Source organism: Bacillus rossius, chromosome 1 (genome assembly GCF_032445375.1).
Source record: "Bacillus rossius redtenbacheri isolate Brsri chromosome 1, Brsri_v3, whole genome shotgun sequence".
Classification (NCBI taxonomy): domain Eukaryota; kingdom Metazoa; phylum Arthropoda; class Insecta; order Phasmatodea; family Bacillidae; genus Bacillus; species Bacillus rossius.
This window is the reverse complement of record NC_086330.1, coordinates 355,453,424-355,477,173: the sequence shown is the minus strand read 5'-3', so window position 1 is coordinate 355,477,173 and position 23,750 is coordinate 355,453,424. Positions and strand designations below refer to the sequence as shown.

The 23,750-nt window shown below is 40.0% G+C and overlaps 1 long non-coding RNA gene across 1 annotated transcript in view; it reads right to left on the bottom strand.

Moving 5' to 3' along the window:
• LOC134530465 (uncharacterized) overlaps nucleotides 1-23,574 on the bottom strand; it is a 226,649-nt gene extending 203,075 nt beyond the window's left edge. Inside the window, exon 1 of the long non-coding RNA XR_010074824.1 lies at nucleotides 22,988-23,574. This is a non-coding gene — a long non-coding RNA (uncharacterized LOC134530465). The remainder of the gene's footprint in view (nucleotides 1-22,987) is intronic.
• Between the last annotated feature and the right edge of the window lie 176 nt (nucleotides 23,575-23,750).

Below are 23,750 nucleotides of genomic sequence, written 5' to 3'. Positions count from 1 at the left end.
CCTACATTTTTAAGTATGAAAACTTTTGTAAATAGTTAACCATTTGGTTAATACCAGTATAAATTTTTCTTCAGCGTTGTAAGATGTGTAAGATCATTTTGGAAAACTAAAATAATTTAAAAAAATATTGGGTAGTATAATAATTGTTTTTTGAATATTTATTAAAAATAGAAGGAAAACACTGAGTGTATGTTCATGTTAAAAGTTAAATAAAATTTTTGTCGAATTAGTTAGCGAGACTGTAAAGCCACCAATAAATAGTTTGTAGGACAACTTTCAATGTGTTGATTGATTAGTTTCAATACTTTATTTCGTAATACATGATCTAGTATGGTAAGCTTTAGGATATTTGTAGTTTAAACAAAAGCAATGTTTTAGAGATACACGAATATAGTCACAGAGTAAGTCGAGCACATGGTACTGTGGCGAGGCACACTAAAAGCAATTCTGAGAATTTCTTTCGGTCATGGGATTATCTTTTACCGGTGCCGGTTGTGGGTTGTCTCCCTCTCACGCACGCACGCACACACAGGTAGCCTGCCTCCCCCCCGGGCCAGGGTCCACCACCACGCTACCTGTGCTGTGGCTGCGAGCTGGCTTCGCCGAGCGGCAGCACGAGACGGTGGAAAACTTTCAAGATTTGCAGAAATTGCGGAAAAGATATCTCGGAATTCAAAGCGATGACTATATGTTTTAAATACATGAATTTCTTCAGAAAAAAATTACATTTTTTTCTAGACTTGTACTTTTTTTCTGTCATTCTCCTAAGCAGTATAAAATGGCCCCAAAGTTGGACAAGTTGGTGATTTTTTATTTCATATTTTGATAGAAAAAAACATAAATGTAAAAGTATACAGACAGTTCGTGTAGTATCTTCTCGTGGGTGAAAAATTTTCAGATTCGTAGTGTCGATCAATAAAGTCCCATCATTATTTTAAAAACATAGTGTTCCGCTAACTTCTGAAGCTACTAGGGAGGCCCCTTAAGCCTGAAGGTACGAGTATTTTTTAACGTTATCCTATGGTGAAACCGCAAGAGCGCAAGTCTAGAAAAAAAAAATTTTTTTGTTTTGAAAAAGGGGAGGAAAAAATAAAGAGGAGGGGGGAGGAAATTAAACGACAAAAATTACCTCACTAGACTGTTATGAAATTCAAAAAGTTTTCCTTAAAAAAAATTTTTTTTTTGGTGTTAATTGTTAGAGACCGGAAAAATTCGCGAATTCATTTCGCGATAGGCTAAAATACAAATAGTTATACCTCAGTGCTGTCTCTGCTATTGGCTCACAACTCACCTGGATGACTCTGGGCCAATGAGAAACGCCCGACCAAAGCTTTATCGAATCACAGGCTGCTACGTTGGGACGTCCCACAAGACAGCAGCCAATGAGTGGGTGACATTTGACCGAGTGTCCGTAGAACTATGGAGTCCATCCTGCAGGTCATTGAACCCGCGAATTTTTCCGGTCCCTAGTTATTGTTAATTCGTAAAACCTCTGATGGAAGATTTTTTTTTTTTAAATTCCGTGGATCAACCCCTCCCCGTGGATGAACGCCCACGGTGTCCCTGGAATCTGCACGTCGACGGCCAAGTTGGACCGCGAGCCGGGCAGCTCCGCTTCTGCACGCGATCCCGCTCAGAGGATAGTCACTAGAGAGGGCCTACGATGGCTTACTGAAGACTGCGGAGAAGACTTGCGCCAACGTGAGGAAGCTATTTTAAACTAAATAATTTTATAATTTTATGTTGAATAATTTGACTTTAATGAAGGAATCTGATTTTTTTTTTTTTTTTTCGAAATTTACTTTAGTTTACTTGTTTAAAATCATTCATGCTAAATACATTATTTCTTTGATATTTTGAATGTAGGTGTTGGTGTCCCTGCCCGTTAAAAAATTTAAAACTGTTATAGTTTGAATTTGAAACGAATGCAATTTGGTATTACTTTGAGTTATTTAAATATTTGAGGTGGCAAAAAGTTCAGAAGAAAACTTTTGGAAGAAGATGTTGGGTGCCGCACTGTGAAAATATTAAGCCTAGAAACGATGCGAAAAATTTTAGTTGAATATAAATATTTGATAATCGACAAGTAAACGTGGGGTTGTTAGGTCATGTGTATTTGTTGGACTTCAGAATAAGTTATTAATTTGATGGATAGATGATAACCTAAGTTATTCTCCGAACGATTCTAATTTTAAAAAATTGTGTGCGGGGGGGGGGGGGGGGGGGAGGGCGTAATTAATAATATTTCCATTAATCTGGAATAAAATTAACACCCCAGATCATATACAATACGGAGCCCTAGATCCTGAGGTATTGGTACAAACAAAATTACATTCCTAAACAATAACATTGGATTCAAATTTTGTATTTAGGGTACATTTAATAAATAAAAAAAAAAGTTCGAAAACTATTTTAAAACCATAATTTAACATTATGCATTAATAGAATACGTTTTTAAAATACAATTTTGCATGGTTTATTTCACGCTGGTTGTTGGTATTATCACATTACATAGTGGCGGTTATCCGAGGAGAAAAACATAAGGAAAGAGGTTCAACCTGGGTACTCCTTGGTCCCTTGCTCTGTGCTCGCGATCGGGTAAGAGAGGGAGCTATCTCCCCCCCCCCTTGTTTCGTCTCCGGAGGAACAGCCCCCCGCTGTAATCTCGTCCCGGGACTCGAACCTTCCCCCGGTGTTTAGCACGTTGTAAAGAACACGGCCACGTGGTAGAAGGCGGGGGAGGAGGGGTTGGCTTCATCCCACCACCCCCCTCCCCCTAGAGGGGCTGCATCTCCCCGGCAACCACTCTCCCCGGTCGGGCGTGCATACTCCATGAGCCTTACCCCCCCGTCCGGCTCCTGTTACGAGCCCGACGACGAGCTGTTTACGCCGCGTCTCAGACCGACGACAACGGCGCGTGATACTTGGGGGAAAACTGGAAAAAATGCGAGCCGGAGTCTTCCAGTACTCGCCAGATATGCCCTAACGTCTAATCCAGGTGTCTTCACGTGGCAAATACACTTGTAATGCGAAAGCACGAAGATGAAATTTAACGTACGTCTTAAAAATAATGCCGAGAGTGACAAATATACGCCAAAAAAAAAAAAAGCTATATTTCTGAACGCGAATCACACGTACTTTCCGCACCCGCCGCTAGAATTCGCTGCCGGAGCAGCTACATCGACTCGATTTTAAACTATATAATGAAACGACTCCGATAAAAGCTAAAAGACTTTAAATACTACACCCCGGTTTTGGACCTGATATTCGACGAGTAATTTTATTTTTTTTAAAAAATTCGAATCTTGTTGAGATTTATTAACAGTTAATACTAGTACAAGTTTCCCCTTGGCTTTGTGAACTTTTGTTCACGCCATCCGCCACAGATGGCAGCACCGTGGGTTAAAAAAATTCTGTTTCGTGCGAGTTCGTACCATTCACGAAATAACTCCTACAAAATGCTGTATACCGAAGGCCAAGATGTTACTCGTCAATATGTCATGGTTTAAAACCCCTCCAGAATGGATTCCATGCTATTAAAAAAATTTTCCCCTTAAATTTAAGATGAATGGTTAAAAATTATCCAGGTATCTTCGTGAATTAATCGTGTTCTTCGTAAATTTACGGGTAGCCTATTAAGTTCAATTTCTTGAACATTAATTCCAAATGAATATTTGGTGTATAAGCAAATGTTAAAAAAAATAACTTGCTAAAACTACTGCAAAAAGAACTTATTTCCTCTTCGTGTATGTCCAGCCTGTTTATACGGAAAACGGAACTCGGAAGTTAAAATACTGTGTTGTTTAGAGGAAGATCCAGTTATTGTAAAATTACGAAGCATTCTTTGATTGTTTGAAGTAAATTCTTCGTTGAAAATCCCACAAATTTACTTTAATTTCTATCAGCGCACAGTCCCCTACACTGTTACAAATTACAGCAAATTTACAGACTTTTCAACGAAGAATTCTCAAATAAACGAAAAGTGCTCCGTAATTTCAGATAACTGGATCTTTGAATAAATTACACCATATATGAACTTCTGAATTATGTTTTCGGTACAAACAGGATAAACGTACCCGTGATAAAAATGAGTCCTAGCCAGTTTTTTTTAAATGTTTTTCTTCTATACCAAAATTATTCTTGTAATTTCGTGTTCACAGTAAGTGAACTTCGCAACTGTAAATTTACGAGGATAACAGTAAATTTACGAAGATCCCTGGATAATTTGAAGCCAGCGTTCCTTCGTAAATTCAAGGTGAGAAATTTTAACAGTGTACATTCTCGGGTAAATACCGCCATGCTCACTGGCTCTGAAAGCCCGCGGGGCACTAAGGACGAAACTGGCTTGCGCATCACACGCGTCTTCGCCTCTACACGCTGGTCAGGCGCACCAGGCACCGAACTGGCGTGCAGTTTTCGCGTCGGTAACGCGCCTCTATGGAAATTTAATGCTGATTGGCGAATGTGTTACACACTTGATTCTGAATATTTAATACGAAACGTTAAACCCACGACAATGCTAAGGCAAACATACGGGATAGGGACACACAATGAAATAAATTGGATCCCGAAACACGCGAAATAATCCATTGATAAAGACCGGAAAAATTCGCGGGGTCATTTCATGATATGCTAGAATCCAAACAACTGTATCTTTATATTGCTTCTGTGATTGACTCACAATTTATCTGAAGGACTTTGAGCCAATGAAAAAGCTTCAACCAATAAAGTATCGAATCGCAAGCGTCCCAGTCGACAGGTGTCGCGAGTCAATAGCCAATGAGCAGGTGGCATTTGCCTGAGAATGTAAGGGGTTGTGGAGTCTATCCTACAGATCATCGAAATCACGAATTTTTCCAGACTTTATCCATTGAGTAGTTTTAATTTTGATGTTCGTTTGAAGTGAAATATAGAAAGTATTTTTATGAATGCGTGACAGCCACAGACGCGCTCCTACAAAAATTCCATAGAAAAGAGGAAAATAAGGGGGGAGGGGAGAAATAAGAACCGAAAGACGCCATATTAGTTTAAACAGTTTATAAGCAATTACAATTTCCGATTGTTTGATTTTTCAAAGTTTACCCTTCATAAAGCATGGTATATAATTTCAATTAAATTTCCTGGCTGTCTGCTACAAATAGTTTACACTGTAATTTTATTTTTTCCTTTTTACGAGGAAAATCTTTGGAAACGCAGTTGCCAACGATATCACTTGTAAAACTACAAGGATAAGCTTTGTAAAACTGCAAGAGGTACAAAGCTCTGCCTTTCAATTTTACGAGAACTGAGTTTCCAAGGACTATCTTGCTGTGCGTGTCCTCACCTAACGTGAATGACGTCACACCGTCGCACGGATTAACTGCGCTATCTACAGTTGCGATGTCCGCATCTACTGATTTCTAAAGCAGTCACCGGAGTGCAGTAAATATAAATCACCAAAATAAGTGTTATTCGATTGTTTTTGTTTATTGTTTTCGTTCGTTATAAATGAGTACGCAGTTACTACGGCAAGCGGTAATCAAAATTTCGCATTCGCCTTCTCGGTTTCCTATCGCATCTTCCATTCCTTTCTTTTTAAGAGCACTTTTTTTTTTTTTTTAACGGGGACCGGAAAACGCAAATACAATGAGTGTTCTTCACTGTTAAAAATATTCGCCTTAAATTTACGACGAACGCCAGTTACAAATTACACAACGTTCTTTGTAAATTTGTCGTTTATCTTAGTAAATTTACGGGCAGTAAGTTCACTTAATTACTTAAAACACGATTCTACAAGAACAAACTTGGTACACAAGCAAAACATTCAAAAACGGGTAAAGACTACTGCAAAAAAAATTATAATTTGCCCACGTATGTGTTTAACCTGTTAATACTGAGAAAAAAACCGGAAGTCCAAATACGGAGTTGTTTCTACGAAGAATTGAAATGTAAGAAGAACTCTTATTTTATCAGGGAAAAATTCTTGGTTGAAAAGCCCGTAAATTTAGTGTAATTTTCAACAGTGTTCTATGCTACCAAAGTACACAGATTCAGGGATCATAGTCCGTCGGACCCCATTTGGGGCAGTGCCACACTGTAGAATTTTTTATGGACAGAAATAGTCATGAAAAATTACAGATATTTGTATATTTACATGAAAACAACTGTATCACTGCAAAATAGTGTTCGCAGTAACAGTGGTTCAGTAAAACCTTTCCCTGAATAGCTTTCCAGCATTTTTTGCGTGCATAAATATAAATAATAAAACAAAAATAAAGCCTAATTATTAAATATATTATCTTTGCCAGGGTTCAAAAATAAAATATTAAATTATGGGCCAATTTTCGTACGAAATACTCAGTATTATCTCGAAAAACGTATTTCATACATGCAGGGGGGGGGGGGGGGTGGGGGGGAACACAGCCATGTGTTGTACTAAGTTAACAATATATTTCTGGTAGTATTATAAACTATTTCTTGGTAACTGTTTCCAAAGGACTCTTTTGTAAAAGTAAAGAACATATGATTGTTTTTCCCTGTGTACCAAAGGACATCGGACTCAGCGATCATCGTGCGTCGGACACAATCTGGGACACTGCTGTTCCAGACTGGGCTGTCAACGCGACGTCGACAGCAAAGGGGACGCACCACAACGCCGAACGTACAATAACGCCGAAAACCATAACGCCGAATGCCAAATTGACTGCAACTCCGACAGAGAAAACTGCTGTGTACCACAACGCCGAATTACCACAACGCCGAAATACATTAACGCCCGAAAAATGTAATTGCAGGACTGCCACAATTTCGGCGTTACTGTATTTCGGCGTTGTGGTACACAGCAGTTTTCTAACTGTCGGCGGTGCGGTCAATTTGGCATTCGGCGTTATGGCATTCGGCGTTATTGTACGTTCGGCGTTGTGGTATTTCGGCGTTGTGGTAACGACCCGACATCGAACAGCACGAACACAGCGCGGCCGCAATGGTACGAAGCGGGGGCGGCGTCGCCGGATAAACACTGCCTGGCAGTTCGACGACTCAGAAGAGCAGAATAACGCGGTTGTTTGTTCCTGACCGTCAGACTTTCGACCTCGGTCCGTTATCTCGCCGCGCGCACCCTCGGCTCGCACAGGCCTCGGTCGGATCTCACGATCGGAATAGCACCGTTCACACGCCTCGTCAGGGGTGTAATATGTGTGTTCGTGAGGCGGGATGATAAGTGCGACGCTCGCTGGTGCTTCTAGCGCGGAGTCTCCTCGATTTTTTTTCCTAACTTAAATTAAAAACTATGTGTGTTTGGGAGGGGTCTGGGTTAGGGAAAGAATCTAAGTGCGTCTCAGGCCGAAGCCTATACGCTCTGAAAGGGAGCATGCATCATGTGCTAGGAGGGTGATTGGCCAGCCGTGGCAGCGATTGGCGCCATGACTAACTCCTCTCACTGACTATTCTAGACTATAAACTAGATAAGTTTGGCCCAGGTAAAATCTGCATAGACACAGGGAAAACCTTGGGCACTTACATGCGGGATGCAAAAGTTCATGCATTATTGGCAAGCAGGTTGATTACAGGAAACAGAAGGATGGTTCCGGAAGAAAAGTTTGACAGAGTAGAAAAGATTCTACCATGCGGGGGGTTGGGGTCTTGCACATTGCTGTGCGCATTGGTTTGGGTGGCACTGGTTGTTTCGGGGGCGACTTTAGTCGTTTTACGCCAGGCTGCCAGCCAGCCAAGTGTCTCCTCTGGACTGACGCGTGGTCTTCTCGTCGTCACAGGATAACTGTGAAATTTGAGCTGTGACCGTAACATTATATGGCGGAGAAATGAAGATAAAGATGTAATGCAAGTCCCTCAAGTGCTTTCAAGAATCTTTACCGGTTGTTTTACGCCTAAAAATTACTCCGAAAACATGCGTTTTAGCCGTTTTAACTCTTCTGAAATTACAGTTTAAAAACTTAATCCGAAATCAAAAGTACTTTTCGTAAACAGACCGCACTGGGATATCTAGGGTAGTTTTGAAACCGCGTTGTTTTTCCTGAAGCTCTGCACACCGTGTTAGGCAGGAGGTACGACCGCAAGGTCAGGTACTCCATATCAACTGCAAAGGTCCCTCGGGAGTCAAGCAGCAGGTTGGTTCTCGGGGGACCCAGGCAAACAGAGTTCACACTCACACACTGCACACCGTACGTATGCCAAGGTAGGTGGAGCCCCGGCGCCCACCAAGTTGAGGAGCGTACCTGTGTTAGTGAGGAGGGACGTTAAGTGCGACTCTCGCTGGTGCTTTCCAGCGCGGTATCGCCTCTAAGCCCGAGGCTACGGACTGGCGCGCAGTCTTTGCGTCGTGAATAAGGGCCACCGTGAGATATGAGTAATAACCCTAACAACATACAGCGGAGAAATGAAGATAGCGGCGTCATGCAGGTCCCTTGAGTGCTTTCAAGAATCTAATCTCTAACGTATGTTTCGTGCCTATAAAAGTTATTCTGAAAATACGTGTGTTTTTAGTCATGTTTTACTCTCGTAAAAATACAGTTTGAAAACGAAATACGAAACAGATCTACTCATCCGTCCTCAGAGTATTCTCAATTTATTTTCGTAAACGGACACCACTCGGAATCTTGGGCAGTTTTCAATTCGCGTGTTTTCTTCCCCCACCCCCCGGACGAGGCGCGAAATATTTCGCTCGAGCGAGCCTCAGCCGTCCGCCTCACGAGATCCGACGGGGAATCCAGAACATTGTTTGGACGTGGATCTTCTCTCTGATGACTCGGATGTTGATATGGAGTTAGTTGCACCAGTTGTCGCGGTTTGGCATCGCCATTTTTTTTGTCAGTCCCCAAACTCTGAAGGAAGAGACACCGTCAAGTAAAACGTTCATCGAATTCACGTCAAATAAAAATAAAGCAACATCAGTTTTGATAAATTATTTTATTTATTTCATACACAACATTCCCGATCAGCGCGATGAAAATTCATGAAACAAAACCCTGGCGGCTGTAGTCCAAAAAATAGCCTATCCAGAAATTTTTTATGCCATTATTTTTTTATTATTTTTTTAGGAAACTTTTTACGGGTGTTCAACTGTATGGCCACTGCCGCTTGTATTTTGTCAGCATATTTATGCTCCGTGTTATTTTTTATTTGTAAAAAGTGACGCATAATGTCATGGTTAAAAATGTTGCCTGACTTATTTGGTCATCTTCGCACACTGGAAGTTCAATGTCTTGGTTTCCAAAGCTGGGTACGAAAAAAAAACTGTGGGCCACAAGGAAATGACGTGTCACCGTCGAATTCAGGACCACACTTGTTTATTAGGCATAGTTTATAAACTACGCAAGAACGCAAAATTGCAAGATGCGAAATGTTCGGTAGCCACTTTTTCAGAGAATCAGTTCATCAACTACGCATTTTCTGATCTGCGTTTCGCAAACAAAACTTAACGTTAACGCTTTGTTCGAAATCCGCGGCTTTGAGATAGGGAAATTTCGCGCAATCATTTATTCGCAAGTAAGAATGCAAACCTCCACACTCTAGCACTGTGTTCGTGATTGGACCGCAGTTATTTGGACACGCCCCTCTACGACCGTGAGCCAACGATGCTCAGCTAGGAGAGAAGTAAGCGAATGAGGTAGTGCCAATTAGTTAACAAGGAAAAAAAAATGTTCTCGCTAAGAAATCAAACAATGGGAAAGCAAATACATGGGTTGAGCACTTCTATGATTTTGAATTTTGGCACGAGGCCAGACATATCCACGAAATTCCCAGGTGTCTATCCACGATGCGCAACAGGCACAGTAAACATGACCTCACTCTTCCGCTTCTGGAAGCCGACTACTTCAAATAGATGTAGCGTCAGCAGTTGCTGCTATAAAAAATTCATTCACTGTATTTTTTTTTATCATACATCGTATTTAGCACGTATCTGTTGAGAAAATTTTAAGGCAAGAACCATAAAATGCAAGAGAGCTATCGTGATAAATTTACAGGAGCAACCTTCAAGCAATAATAGTAAATAGTGAAAAAAATAAATAAATAACCAAACTGGCGTTTTAGACCTAGCGTAGACGTAGCTAGTCAAAATTTCAGACTCCCCTTTTAACTGGAAGGTATTCCATATCACTCAAAATCCCTCCGGCCATTCAACCCCACTCCAGGGAAAGAAAAAAAAAATCTTGTAAAGCTGGATGCGAAGGAAGGTGCCTCACAGAGGCGGGTAAAAAAAAAAAAATAAGTGTGGGGAGAGAGGAGGAATAAGAAAATTTGAAAATGTCAACAGACAAAAAAAAACTATTATTGACACAAACACGTAGATGTATGGGCCTAAAGAAGTAGTCGTAGATTACATGACTTCTCACTAAGGTTTTTCAGAATCCCTCAAAATTTCATACCACCTTCACCGACTTCTTGCCCATTTATTTTTTCCTCTCAACTTTGGAGTGGGTGGGGGTGGGGGAAAGTAACACGTCCCATCTATGCACCCCTTTGAGTCTGCCACTGGTGCCGCACCCCCCCCCCCCCCCCAACCAACCCTTCACCCCTTCGTTTTCCCGAACCAGTCGATACCACGCTACCGCGGCGCCGGGCCGAAACAGAGAGAGAGAGTGAGAGAGAGAGAGAGAGAGACGCTCGTGTGTGTGTGTGTGTTTTAGTTTCCCTATATATATGGTAATTGGCGCCGGGGAAGCGGACCGCCGCGAAACGCGAGGAACAGCACAGCACAGGTAATTAAAATACGCGCGCGGCGGAATTTATTCCTTCATTCCACGCGCCATTAAACGTCCCCTCTCCCCCCACCCCTCCACCCTCCCTTTCCAACCCTTACACAAAGCTACGTTTCATGCGCCGCTGGTGTCGGGGATACAGTTCTCTCTGCGCGCCTAGGGCCGGCGCCACACACTACATATGCGTTTCTTCTGGCGCTGCGGCTGAAAACATCCGCCGCGGCGGTTTTTTTTTTTTTTTTTGCTGGATATTCGGTGGTCGAGTGGCATCGTTAGGGACCGGAAAAAATTCGCGGTTTCAATGGCCTTCAGGATAGACTGCACATCGGGCAAATAACGCCTGTTCATTGGCTGCCGACTTGTAAGTCGTCTCAGCTGGTTTGTCCGTGATTCGATCCTTCTTTGGTCGAGGGGTTTATAATTGGTTGAGATTCGTCTGTATATGAACAGTGAGCCAATAGCAAAATCATCTAAAAGGTATATGTATTTGACTTCTAGCCTATCGCCGAATGAATCCGCGAATTTTTCCGGTCTCTTAGGTACCGTGCTTCTGCAGCGCAGTGACAGAGCGCGCGCTCTTTCAAAATCCGGCGCAATTCTCTTTGGCAACACGAAGGCCAACCGAAACAAGGAAGGTCGGTCTCCGCAGTTGTCTCGGCAACGCACCGGGCTGCGGTGGGTTCGAATCCCGGGGTAAGACATGGCTGTAAATTCACGTTGTCTTAATCCTCTCCTTGGCGCTTATCAACATCTAAGTTACAAAAAAAAAATCACAATCACACAACTACTCGGGGTTGCAAAACAAATACAACATTAACGTAGGATGGTTGGCTCACTGTTGACTGTCAAACTGGCCAGGGTGCCGCTTATCTTAAAAAAAAAAAATGTTACATCATTTGCTTCCCACCAAAGGATCCGGGGCTCGATTCGCAAGTTGGAAACGTAGCGGACGTTGCCGTGGCCTGGAGGGTGTTCGGCGTACGGTACTTCCTTCCCCCCACCACTTCATTCCGTCGCTGCCCCATACCACATCTCATCTCGCCTCACGCAGTCTCTGGGCTGGCCGGAACGACAGGTAGGGCAGCCGGCTCTTATATGAGAGTCAGATCCACTCCATCCATGCAGACCCTGCCTCAGGCGGGGAACTACATGTCGATTTTAATTTTCATTCTGTCTACCACAGGAATGCACTGGGTAAATTTAGCAAAATCTAATGTAGAAATCACCTATTAATTCAATAAAAATGATTCAATTTTATTCACAAAAGTATGCAATCATTTCATCAATGTTTAGTTATGGCGTTGTCACGTTAAACTATCGTCCGTAAACCGACTTTACAGACAACCAATTTTTTTTTTTAAATTTTACTATGTTTTTTATTTTTCTCTGACCATACAATAGTGTCTAATGACAGTGTTATTCCAGTTTGCAGACATTATTAAAGAAAAAATTGGTTGTCTGTAAAGTCGGTTTACGGACGATAGTTTAACATGACGTCATAACAAAACATTGATGAAATGATTGCGCACTTTTATGAATAAAATTGAATCATTTTTATTTAATTATCACTATTTTGTATGGATACAAAGAAGGAGTGAAATGAAATCTACAATTTAGTTGATAAATTTACTTTTATTTGCACATTAGGTAATTCAAATATGTTTATTACTTTAACGAAGATGTTATTTTAACTATAACTTTTATACATGTTTGCTATTTAACTTCTTCCAATCTGTGTCATTCTGTTAAGGATAGGACGATGATAGGAAAAGTAGGAAACGAATGGGAGTGTTTCAAGTTTAATGTGCCTCGAAAAAGTCAAATCGATGGTTGTTCCAATCGAGTGGGAGAGAGATAGATGCGGCGCAAGCGTCCAATGAGCGTAACGGGACAATGTGCGTAACGGGACACTTTTTCGTGCGTGCAGCCGGCGTTCATCGATTTATTAGACGTCACGTCAAAAAAATTCATACTTAAAAACCAATCATCAATTCACAGGAGGAACTATTTGTAGCTGTCAGAAGCTGCAACGTATTTCATGAAATTATGTTAAATTATATCAAACAGAGCAAAAAAGAATTATGTTAAATGATTTCAATAAATTTGTTGAAAAAAAATGTTGAAAGCAAGATGGTGTCTTTCAGTTAAGTCTTTTTAGAAGTAAAAATTGAACATTATCAGATGATCTCTTGATGAAATATGACAAGGAAACGAGTATTTCCAAAATTCTCATCCCAATTATTCCTTTACAGAATACAATGTTCATATACATTAAAAATATATATCACATTATAAAGTTGTGTTTTAAAGTTTTGTGCACAACGGCCTACATCTGGCAACAGAGCATGCAGAAACAAGGCAGCGCTAATGGCAGTAATCGTGCATTGGAAAGAGAGGGAGACTAAAACTACCTTCACACAGGGCGCTATGCTCGCTATGTTCGCGATATTCGCTACGCCATATATAGCCAGCTGTATCTCAGGTGTCACTGGCCACACCAAGCTTGCGTTCGCTATGTTCGCTATATTGGCTGGATTGGCAAAGTAGTCGGGTGTTTGGTTCTCGGCTATTTTTCTAAAACGTAGCTGACTTCGCGCATGCGCAGATAAACAAAAAAAAAAAACATGTTTTCGCGCGGCTGTTCTTCTGCGTTTGCTTTCTATGAAGTTTAATTTCTCTCAGTATTGTGCTTTAAATAATAAAGTCGAAGTTAATTGAAAGATTACGAAAATATCCATGTTTATAGATTAAATCGACGGAAGAGTATACAAGGCAGTATATGCAGGACAATGCCTGGGATTTGATTCCAAGGGGATGCTATCAAACTCAAGTTGAATTTATCCTGAAATAATCCACAAATTTGGTTTCGTCCTCACTAGACAACTGCTTCATCATATGATGAAATTCTTCAAAATAATTTTGTTTTTTTATATTAAATTAATGAACTTTTTTTTTTTTTTTTTTTTTTTTTTTACGTTCGCGTACTGCGAGAAGCAGCGGAACATTATCATCGCCGGAATCATCACTCGAATCCCACGGCATGCGTCTGTCCGACATCGCGAACTAGACAAGGCTATCCTGTCTGGCCACATGGCGCAAACATCGCGAACATGAGGTAGCTTTCTGTGTGGCCTCGCCTTAAGGACGAGACATGCTACAAAAACTGGCGGCCGCTTCAGTTCGACCGCACGGTGCGACGACGGACACACACGTCGGATGCGGATCCGTCCGTCGCGGCACGACCTAGAGGGCAACAATTGGGGCCATTCCAAGACTAGTTATAAGTAGAGACCCGACAAATTCGCGGGTTCAATGACATCCAGGATAGACTCCAATATGCTCTACACACTCGGGCAAATGCCAACTGTTCATTGGCTGCTGACTTGTGAGTCGTCTCGACTGAGTGTCTGTGATTCGACACTTCTATGAGTGAGGGTCTCTAATTGGCCCTCAGTCCTCCAGATTAACAGTGAACCAATGACAGAAGCAGCACTAAGGTATAATTATTCGAATTTTAGCATAATACGAAATGAACCCGCGAATTTTACGGGTCTCTAGTTTTAAATTAAAACACTGTAGCACCGTCTGTGTTTCGTGATTGGGTGAGTTTTACTTTTCAGGTACATGTCGATTGATACAACACCAATCAGAGTAATTCAGTGGGAAAGCAAACGCGTCCTGAGTGGCTCAGTCAAAAAAGGCAACGACTTCTCTCGCAGACGGCCGCCAACCACAAGGAAGAAACCGCAGGTGCGGGTATACCTTGTTGTAGTCTAATAGGCGTTCAGATTTATTCGCGAAAAATGCCTGCCCCTAGCAATAATGCAACGCCGCAAAAGCGCAACTCACAACCAACGCAAGAAAACCACCGTCGTTCATAAGGCACGCAAGTCGCAAGACAATAAAATAATTGTAAACTAGAAAAAAAAAATTCACAACCCAGACTCATTTCATTTAAATTTGATTTTCATCGCGAAAAAAATATATTATATGTAATTTTATAAAATAGTTATTTTCTTTCACTGTGTTTAACAAGTGAAAATTTGGTGTACATAATTAAAGAACGTCGTGTTCTTATATGAATATAAAAGTTTTTAGAACACATCTCTTCAATTAAATTTCAATACACAGACTATTATCAAAACATATATATCTCAAGAAACATCCATAAATAGAGACCGGAAAAATTCGCAGATTCATTTCACGATACGCTAGAATCCAAACAACTGTACCTTTATACTGATTCTTTGATTGGCTTACAGTTTATCTGAAGGACTTTGAGCCAATGGAAAACCTTCAACCAAAAAAGTATCGAATCGCAAGCGTCCCAGTTGACAGGTCTCACGAGTCAGTAGCCAATGGGCAGGTGGCATTTTCCTGAGTATGTAAGGGGTTGTGGAGTCTAACCTAGAGGTCATCGAAAGCGCGAATTTTTCCAGTCTCTATCCATAACATTCCAACTTGACTATAAAATGTGTTCCTGCACAACACACAGTTTGCACCGTTACCAGTGTCATCAAAGTTACGTAAACAACTGTCAGTCTAGAAAAAAAACTAACATATTTGTTGACCAAACTTTGAAAGAATACATTTTTGATTGTAATCAGGCGAGAGACTACGTTTATTTGATTACGCGAATAATTTTTAATTAAAATTAGTGAAAAGTCAGATTCAGATAATTAACGGCATACGAATTTACGATTAAAATACATAACCAGTTTAGAAAAATCAAGGAAATACGTAGTATGGAAAATTTCTGCCACGATTTTTTTTAATTTGATATAGATTTTTTTTTTAATTTTTGATGATACCTTATCAATAGAGACCGGAAAAATTCGCGGGTTCATTTCATGATATGCTAGAATCCAAACAACTGTATCTTCATATTGCTTCTTTGATTGACTCACAATTTATCTGAAGGACTTTGAGCCAATGAAAAACCTTCAACCAAAAAAGTATCGAATCGCAAGCGTCCCAGTTGACAGGTGTCACGAGTCAATAGCCAATGAGCAGGTGGCATTTGCCTGAGTGTGAAGGGGATTGTGGAGTCTAACCTACAGGTCATCGAAATCGCGAATTTGTCCAGTCTCTAATGATTGGACTACAGTGCTCTTGACACGTCCGTGACTACCGTGAGCCAGTTATGGACAAGGAGAAGAACTAGCTACCCAATCACGTGTGACCCGCCGAAGGGTGTTGCCTGGTCATCGACCTATGAGCCGGAGTGTCAGGATCTTCTACAGCCACGAGTAGCAGACTCTGGAACGAACTATGCATAGGGCCATGCATATTTCGCGAAAAGATACCGAGACCAGCTGAAAGTTAAAACACTGTAGCATCGTCTGTACTCCATGATTGGGTGAGTTTCTTTCAAGTACATGTTGAGTGTTACAACACCAATCACAGTAAGTCAGTGCGGAAGCAAACGCGTCCTGAGTGGCTCGGTCTGATAACAAATCGACCTATCTCGCAGACGGCCGCCAATCACAAGGAAGAAATTGTTGGTGCGGATGTATCTTGTTGTAGTCTAATAGGCGTTCAGATTATTTTGCTAAAAATGCCTGCCCCTAACTATGCACCAGGCGACAAAAACTTAGCTAATTCCTAGAGACCTGCAAAATTCGCGGATTCATTCGGTGATAGGCTAGAATTCAAACACATATACCTCTTAGATAATTTTGACATTGGCTTACTGTTCATCTGGACGAATCTCAACCAGTTATAAACCCTCAACCAAAGAAGGATCGAATCACAGACAAACCAGCTGAGACGACTTACAAGTCGGCAGCCAATGAACTTGCGTTATTTGCCCGAGTGTACAGGGGTATGTGCTGTCTATCCTGAAGGCCATCGAAACCGCGAATTTTGCAGGTCTCTACTAATTCCAAACGCAGGCCGAGGCTGAAAAAAAAAAATCTTTGAAACACCTGCCTTCCATTATCACTTCGCGGCTTAATCTGCTGCTTGAATCCGCGTGAGTGGCTGGTTTTTAATGCAATGCTAATTTAATTATTAAGATCTTGTTTTGGCAACGCTGGATTTTTTTTTTAAGTGTCAATTACGTTTCGTCACGTGCATACCTATGCTTAATTTTTAGTTACCCGAGAATTATTATTTCTTGGTTCAATTTTAATGATTACCCCTTAGTTTTAAACATTTAGCTGAAGCTTAATTCTGCTTTCTATCGTATTACCAATTATATCATCTATTATGTTTAAGTTATGCTTGTGTTTGTAAAATTTCAATGTACGATGCAATAGCAGAAAATGTGGTTGAGTGTAAGAAAAGACGTATCGCCTTAAATTCACCACCAATAAATAAGACAGTAAATAAATAAATAAACGCTTTATTTTATACAAGCAAGTTTGAATCCAGCCTGAAGTAAAATGGATCCGCAGAATAATCGTGGCTCTACTTACTATAGTAGACACACCTATAACTAGCAAAAATATTCCATGTCGAGGTACATGATGTCCACACAAATCTAGAATAAAGTTTCGCTGACTTTCAGCTTACCATAACTTCAAATTTCCTTGAATTTTTAAAAATAATTTACCTATGATGCGATTTTCTTTTAGAAAAAAACAATATCCAGTCCCCACCATTCCCATATCTGGCCCAAAAATTTTATATTTAAAAATTTACAACTAAATAATAACCTTGCAAACGCCATTTTATAGTGTGTGTGATAATGATAAAAACACTGTTAAAAAACTATCATTACTATAACTGTGAGAATATATGACTTTCCCAGGATTAAAAGTAAATTAGCTGACTTTCTCTAACCAATTCCGACTTCCCTGACGTTTCCCTAACTTTCCAGAATGAGGACATCGCGATGGTGGATCCCAAAATACTATTTTATTTTTACTGTAATGGGAAACCATAGACTTTCAGTATTACATAAGTTGCATTCCCATTGGACATTTCAAGAACGCGAAATCACTTCTCGCACATCAACACCAATAACATAACAAAAAAATTGAGAAAAATATTAACGTAGTGTGTATGTAGCCTAACAGACAGTCACATTTTTACGCGGAATACAGCTTTCTATACTTATTAATACTAGAGACCGGAAAAAAATCGCAGATTCATTTCGAGATAGGCTGAATTTCAAATGAATATACTTTTAAGCTGCTTTCGCTATAGGCGCACTGTTCATCTGGACGACTCTGGACCAAAGAAACCCTCAACCAAATAAGTATCCAATCATAGGCAAACCAGTTAAGACTACTCACATGTCAGTGACCAATTAACTGGAGTATGTCTGAATATATACTGTATAGACTGTGTATACTATTCTGAAGGTCGTCGAATTCGCGAATTTTTTTGTCCCTACCCATTAGAGACCGGAAAAATTCGCGAATTCATTTCGCGACAAGCTAAAATACAAATAGTTATACCTCAGTGCTGCCTCTGCTATTGGCTCACAACTCACCTGGATGACTCTGGGCCAGTGAGAAACACCCGACCAAAACTTTATCGAATCACTGACTGCTACGTTGGGACGTCTCCCAAGACAGCAGCCAATGAGTGGGTGGCATTTGACCGAGTGTACGTAGAACTATGGAGTTCATCCTGGAGGTCATTGAACCCGCGAGTTTTTCCGGTACCTACTAACCATAATTGACCTCGCAAGCCCTAGACGATTTCGAGCCAGACGCGAATTCCGATTATTTCACTCCAGGATAGACTCAACATGCCTACACATGATCAAGCCTTTTCTGAGAGTTCATTGGTCGATAATAAGTTCACACTCTCTGTCGGGTTACACGTGATTGGATAAAGACTTATCATCTTTGTTTATTTCTGGTCAAGGGCGTGTCAAGAGAAGTGTAGTCCAATCATCAACTTGAAGGAGATGTATATATGTGCTTCAAGAAGTCTACTCTGCTACCCAAGGAATCCGCGAAATAATCATGTATCTGTAATGACTATGCTATTCCCACATGGACGTTTCTTTTAATTAAAACATGGTTGCTACAACTTTTGGACTCTGAAAATCGTTAAATGAAAGTTACGTGTTTATTCAATATAAAAGTGTAAAAAAATAACGGAATTTGCTAAAGCTACTCAATTTGAATCTCACTTTTCCAGTAACAATATGTAAAATATATATATATTTTTAAAATGAAAGTACCATTTTGATTTCACGTTGGTTTTCGTGTAATGCAGAGGCATCTAGCACGCTGGTTCTGGTATGGCCAAGGATGTAAACTTTTTTTTTGAAAGATTAAGGCGGTTGTAGCAAGTCATCTGTGCTTGTGTAATGTAGGTGCGTATCGCTGAGTTAATGTCGGCTTGTAGCCCAAGCATTTCTCGTTTGACTGGCTCTGTTCGCTGGCTTTCAAGGACAAATGCTCGACCTGCAGACAAATGAATGATACGATGTATTAGAAATAAAAAAAAATTTTTTTGCACACGTAGGGAGATGGTACTATTGTGCAGTACATTTTAATACTGGTCACAACAGTATTTTACTTTTAATAGGGAAACGTGGAAACAGTCCACGATCTTCTGCATACTTGGGCAAACATTTCTTGTTCGTTGGCTACCGACTTGCGAGACGTCCCGACTGGATAGCCTGTGGTTCGATACTTCTTTGGTTGATGGTCTCTCATTGGCCCAAAGTCCTTCACATAAACTGTGTGCCGATAGCAGAATTAGCCCAAAGATATCTATAATTGAATTTCAGCATATTACGAAGGGGAAAAAAAACGCGAATTTATCCTGTCTCTACCAATGAGCAGGGACTTAAAAATTCGCTGTTTCGATAGCCTTAAGCATGTTATTAATAATTATATATATATATATATATATATATATATATATATATATATATATATATGTGTGTATGTGTGTTTGGATTTAAAATGATAAAAGTCAGTACACCTTAGAATCAGCACACATAATTTATTCCCTTCGCGACAAAGGGAATAAATAAAAAAAGGCGACAAATTTATTTAGTCAGGATAGACTACATAGTCCTGCGTACACTCTGGCAAATAACGCCAGTTCATTGGCTGTTGGCTTGTGAATCGTCTCAACTGGTTGGCCTGTGATTCGATACTTCTTTGGTTGAGTATTTCTCGTTAGCCCAGAGTTGTCCAGATGAACAGTGAGCTAACAGCAAACTCGGCTTAACGGTATACTATTTATTTAAATGTTAGCCCATTGCGAAATGAAATCGCGAATTTTTCCGGTATCTACCAATGAGTAGAGACTGGATAAATTCGCGAGTTCAATGACCTCCAGGATAGATTCCACAATCCTCTGCCTACTTGGACAAACGGTGCCCGTTCATTGGGTACTGAATTATGAGGCGTCTCATGTGGGTAACTTGAGGTTGGATACCTCTTTGATTGATTGTATTTAATTGGCCAAGAGTCCTACATATTAACCGTGAATCAATAGCAGAAGCAGCACAACGGTATAATTATTTGAATTATAGCATATCACGAAATGAACCCGCGAATTTTTCCGGTCTCTGCCAATGAGCACTTTAAAAAAGTTTTTTATAAATAAGCATGTTAAGTCTATCCTGGAATGAAATGAATCTGTGAAATATTCGTGGCTCTACTTAATACTAATACTGTGGTTAAGTAGTGGTTAATACAATTTGCGATTGCAACAAGCCAAAATGCCAGTCTTTTTAAGCTCTTGTGAAAATAAGCATAAATGTCCCGGGTTAGTTACAGCCGTTACAGGAACCCTGTGATGTTTATCTTGGTGTCAAATCAATCCACGAAATTTAACGATTTATACGTAAAAGCAGACAAAAATACCTGCGAGGGGCAAAAAAAAATCCTTATAAAAAATAAAATTTTGCTTTTCGCATTTGAAGGAAAGAAAGCTCGTTCTACACTTGAATTAACTAATGGTAAAAATCTCATTAGAGACCGGAAAAATTCGCGGGTTCAATGACCTCTAGGATGAACTCCATAGTTCTACGTACACTCGGTCAAATGTCCCCCACTCATTGGCTGCTGTCTTGTGAGACGTCCCAATGTAGCAGCCTGTGATTCGATAAAGCTTTGGTTGGGTGTTTCTCATTGGGCCAGTCATCCAGGTGAGTTATGAGCCAATAACAGAGGCAGCACTGAGGTATAACTATTTGTATTTTAGCCTATCGCGAAATGAATTTGCGAGTTTTTCCGGTCTCTATCTATAATACGTCCATGATTTTAGCGTAAAAAAAAAAGCTAATATAAAAACAAAATACTTAATACGGACAAAGACGTAAGGAGTTATAGTAGTTTGAAAACAATCTTGGCGTAAAGTAAAAAAAAAAATTGTGCGATGAATGTATCTATGTGTGTATATTATATATATTATATATGCACACACATACATTCATACATACATACATTCATTCATCGCACAATTTTTTTTTACTTTACGCCAAGATTGTTTTCAAACTACTATAACTCCTTACGTCTTTGTCTGTATGAAATATTTTGTTTATATATATATGTATGTGTGTGTACATATGTATATGTATAATGTACGTCGAAATTATGGGGTAAGAGTCAGTTAGCTGTCAAAGCAGCTTGCACTGACACAACCGCACGTTTCGCTGCCGTCGGCGATCGGCAGACTGTATATACGGTGGAACCCCAAGGCCGCGACCCAGCAGTGGTAAGTCCGCCAGTTCGACCTTGAAGGCTGCGGCTGGATGACTGGCGTCTGCTGGGCTCGTGTCGCACCACAGCGCTCTGTTGTAAAAACCCCTGTTCCGAGCGGCGGGTACTGTACAGGCGGCATCCAGACCGAACCACTTCCTTCCTGTCCGGCAGTTAACTGGCCTGTTCCTGTCCCGACACTTGCGCATACTTTTAGTGACCGCTCAAGGCCGCGAGGACTTGTCAGCTCCCTGTATGTCCATCCACAGGAAAAAAATTTATTTTTTCCCCTGGACTTTTACAAAAAAATTCCTTTGGAAACCAGTTGCCAAGAAATAGTTTGTACAACACATGGCTATGGTTATTTTTTTTTTTGAATTTATGAAATACCCTAAGCAAGATAATACTACGCTTTTTTTTTCTTTTTTTTTTTCGAAAATCGGCGAGCAGTTTTATATTTTAATTGATGTTTCATTCAAGCATATTTTTTTTTTTTTCAAACCACGGAAAAGATAATTGAATGCTATATAATTTGTCTCTATTTTGTTTTATTGTGCTTATTAACGTGCGCAATTAATACTGGAAAGCTAAAGAGGGAAATGAGGTTTACAAATAACTTTAAACTATTGGAGGTACTGGGACAACACAAATCATATGTAAATGCATGGGTAAGAATCCGAACCCAGTGTTACTGCGAACACTATTGTAATGCAGTTGTTTTCAAATAAATTTAAAAATTAACAAATATCTGTAACATAAATATTTATGTTCCGATTTCAAAAAAAAATATGAGTGTAGATTATAAAGAACGTTTGCAATTACTTCCTTTCAGTGGCGTAGCCAGGATTTGTGTATGGGGGGTGTTAAGAAGCATGGGGCCCCCCCGCCCCCATATTAAAGCGGGTGGTTCGGGGGCCCTCCCCCGGGAAAATTTGGATTTTAAGGTGTAAAATAGTGCTATTTTAGCAGTTTTCGGTACTTAAATTTAAATATTGTATTGGTAAAATTTTTATTAATTTTAATATGAAATTTGTTTGAGTGATGGATAAGAAATTAATTAAAGATTTGGTGCTAAGGGGGGGGTTTGAACCCCTAAAACCCCCCCCTGGCTACGCCCCTGCTTCCTTTCCTATATTGGAGATTAGAGCACATTGATAACTTCCGGCAGCGTTAAAACTGTAGCTTAATAGCGGTCACCATCACTCAAAATTACTTATTACGACGAACGTTTATACTTTGTGATTCAGTTTGATAAGAAAAAAATGACAACATAAAACAATTTAATACCTAGTCAAATATCATAAATATTAGCTACTTGAATACGAAATGCCGGTTGAGGGATCATTAATAACCCTTAACCAGTTCTCAGATATAAAATAAATATATAGTTTGTTCAATAAAACGTGTTAAACGTCACTTAGACCTATTACCCAGTAAAAAAATTTAATTGGTTTCGTGAGAAACCGGGTAAAAGAATTTGCTTTTCTTCATAAACCACGCCTGATATTCGAAGCTCTCAACTTCAAAGATGAAAAGAAAACAAGCAAATTGTACCCTTGAAACAAAACTAGGCTAACTCATTTGTTGATCAACGTAATGATATTTAATTTTTTAAAATAAAAATTCTTGCAAGTAAAAACACCAATCGGTAAAAAAAAAACTTACCGCTAATTCCAGCTGACTTTGACGTAAGTGATGATTGATGGGTTGAATCTTCACAGCACTTCGAGTACGGATTGTAAGCAAAATATTCACTACTGTCCCAATTGAAAGATCGTCTATCCCCTGGAGACCACACACCATGCAACGGGGTAAGGTTATGTGATGTTATCTAGGTCAAAGGGGAGGGTGTTCTCCCGAATATTTTAAAAATTCATTGAACTTGAACGCCGCTCCGAAATTTAAAATCGTCTGATAAAAACTGTTCACCGTATGGTGTCCGTTATGACAAATCAATAAAATAAAGAATTTAAACCATACAGTTGCGCCTATTATATTTTACAATGCAGTCACTTGTAACAAGCACAGATCATTTTACACTTAAAAAAAAAAACCGGACTGTGAAACATGTGAAAACTTTTGAAATCGATAAAACATTTAAATAGCGACTACTTATATGTATAATGTATTCATCGCACCTTTAAAAATCTCATTTAAAACACTGTAAATTATTTAATTTAAAGCGAAAAACGAAAAGACCACACGCCACTCCTTTCACACTGCAGCTGCCAAGTACTGCCGACAGTACTGATACCTTTCGGTGGGAGCGCGAACTACTCGATCGATCTAACTAACGATATCTCGAATGCCGCCAAATTCAAACTGTCACGTTTCACGAACATGTAAACGTTCCAGATTAATGCTGAAAACTGTGTCTCAAATATTACACTATGCATACACTTAACATAAAAAAACGATTTCATCACTG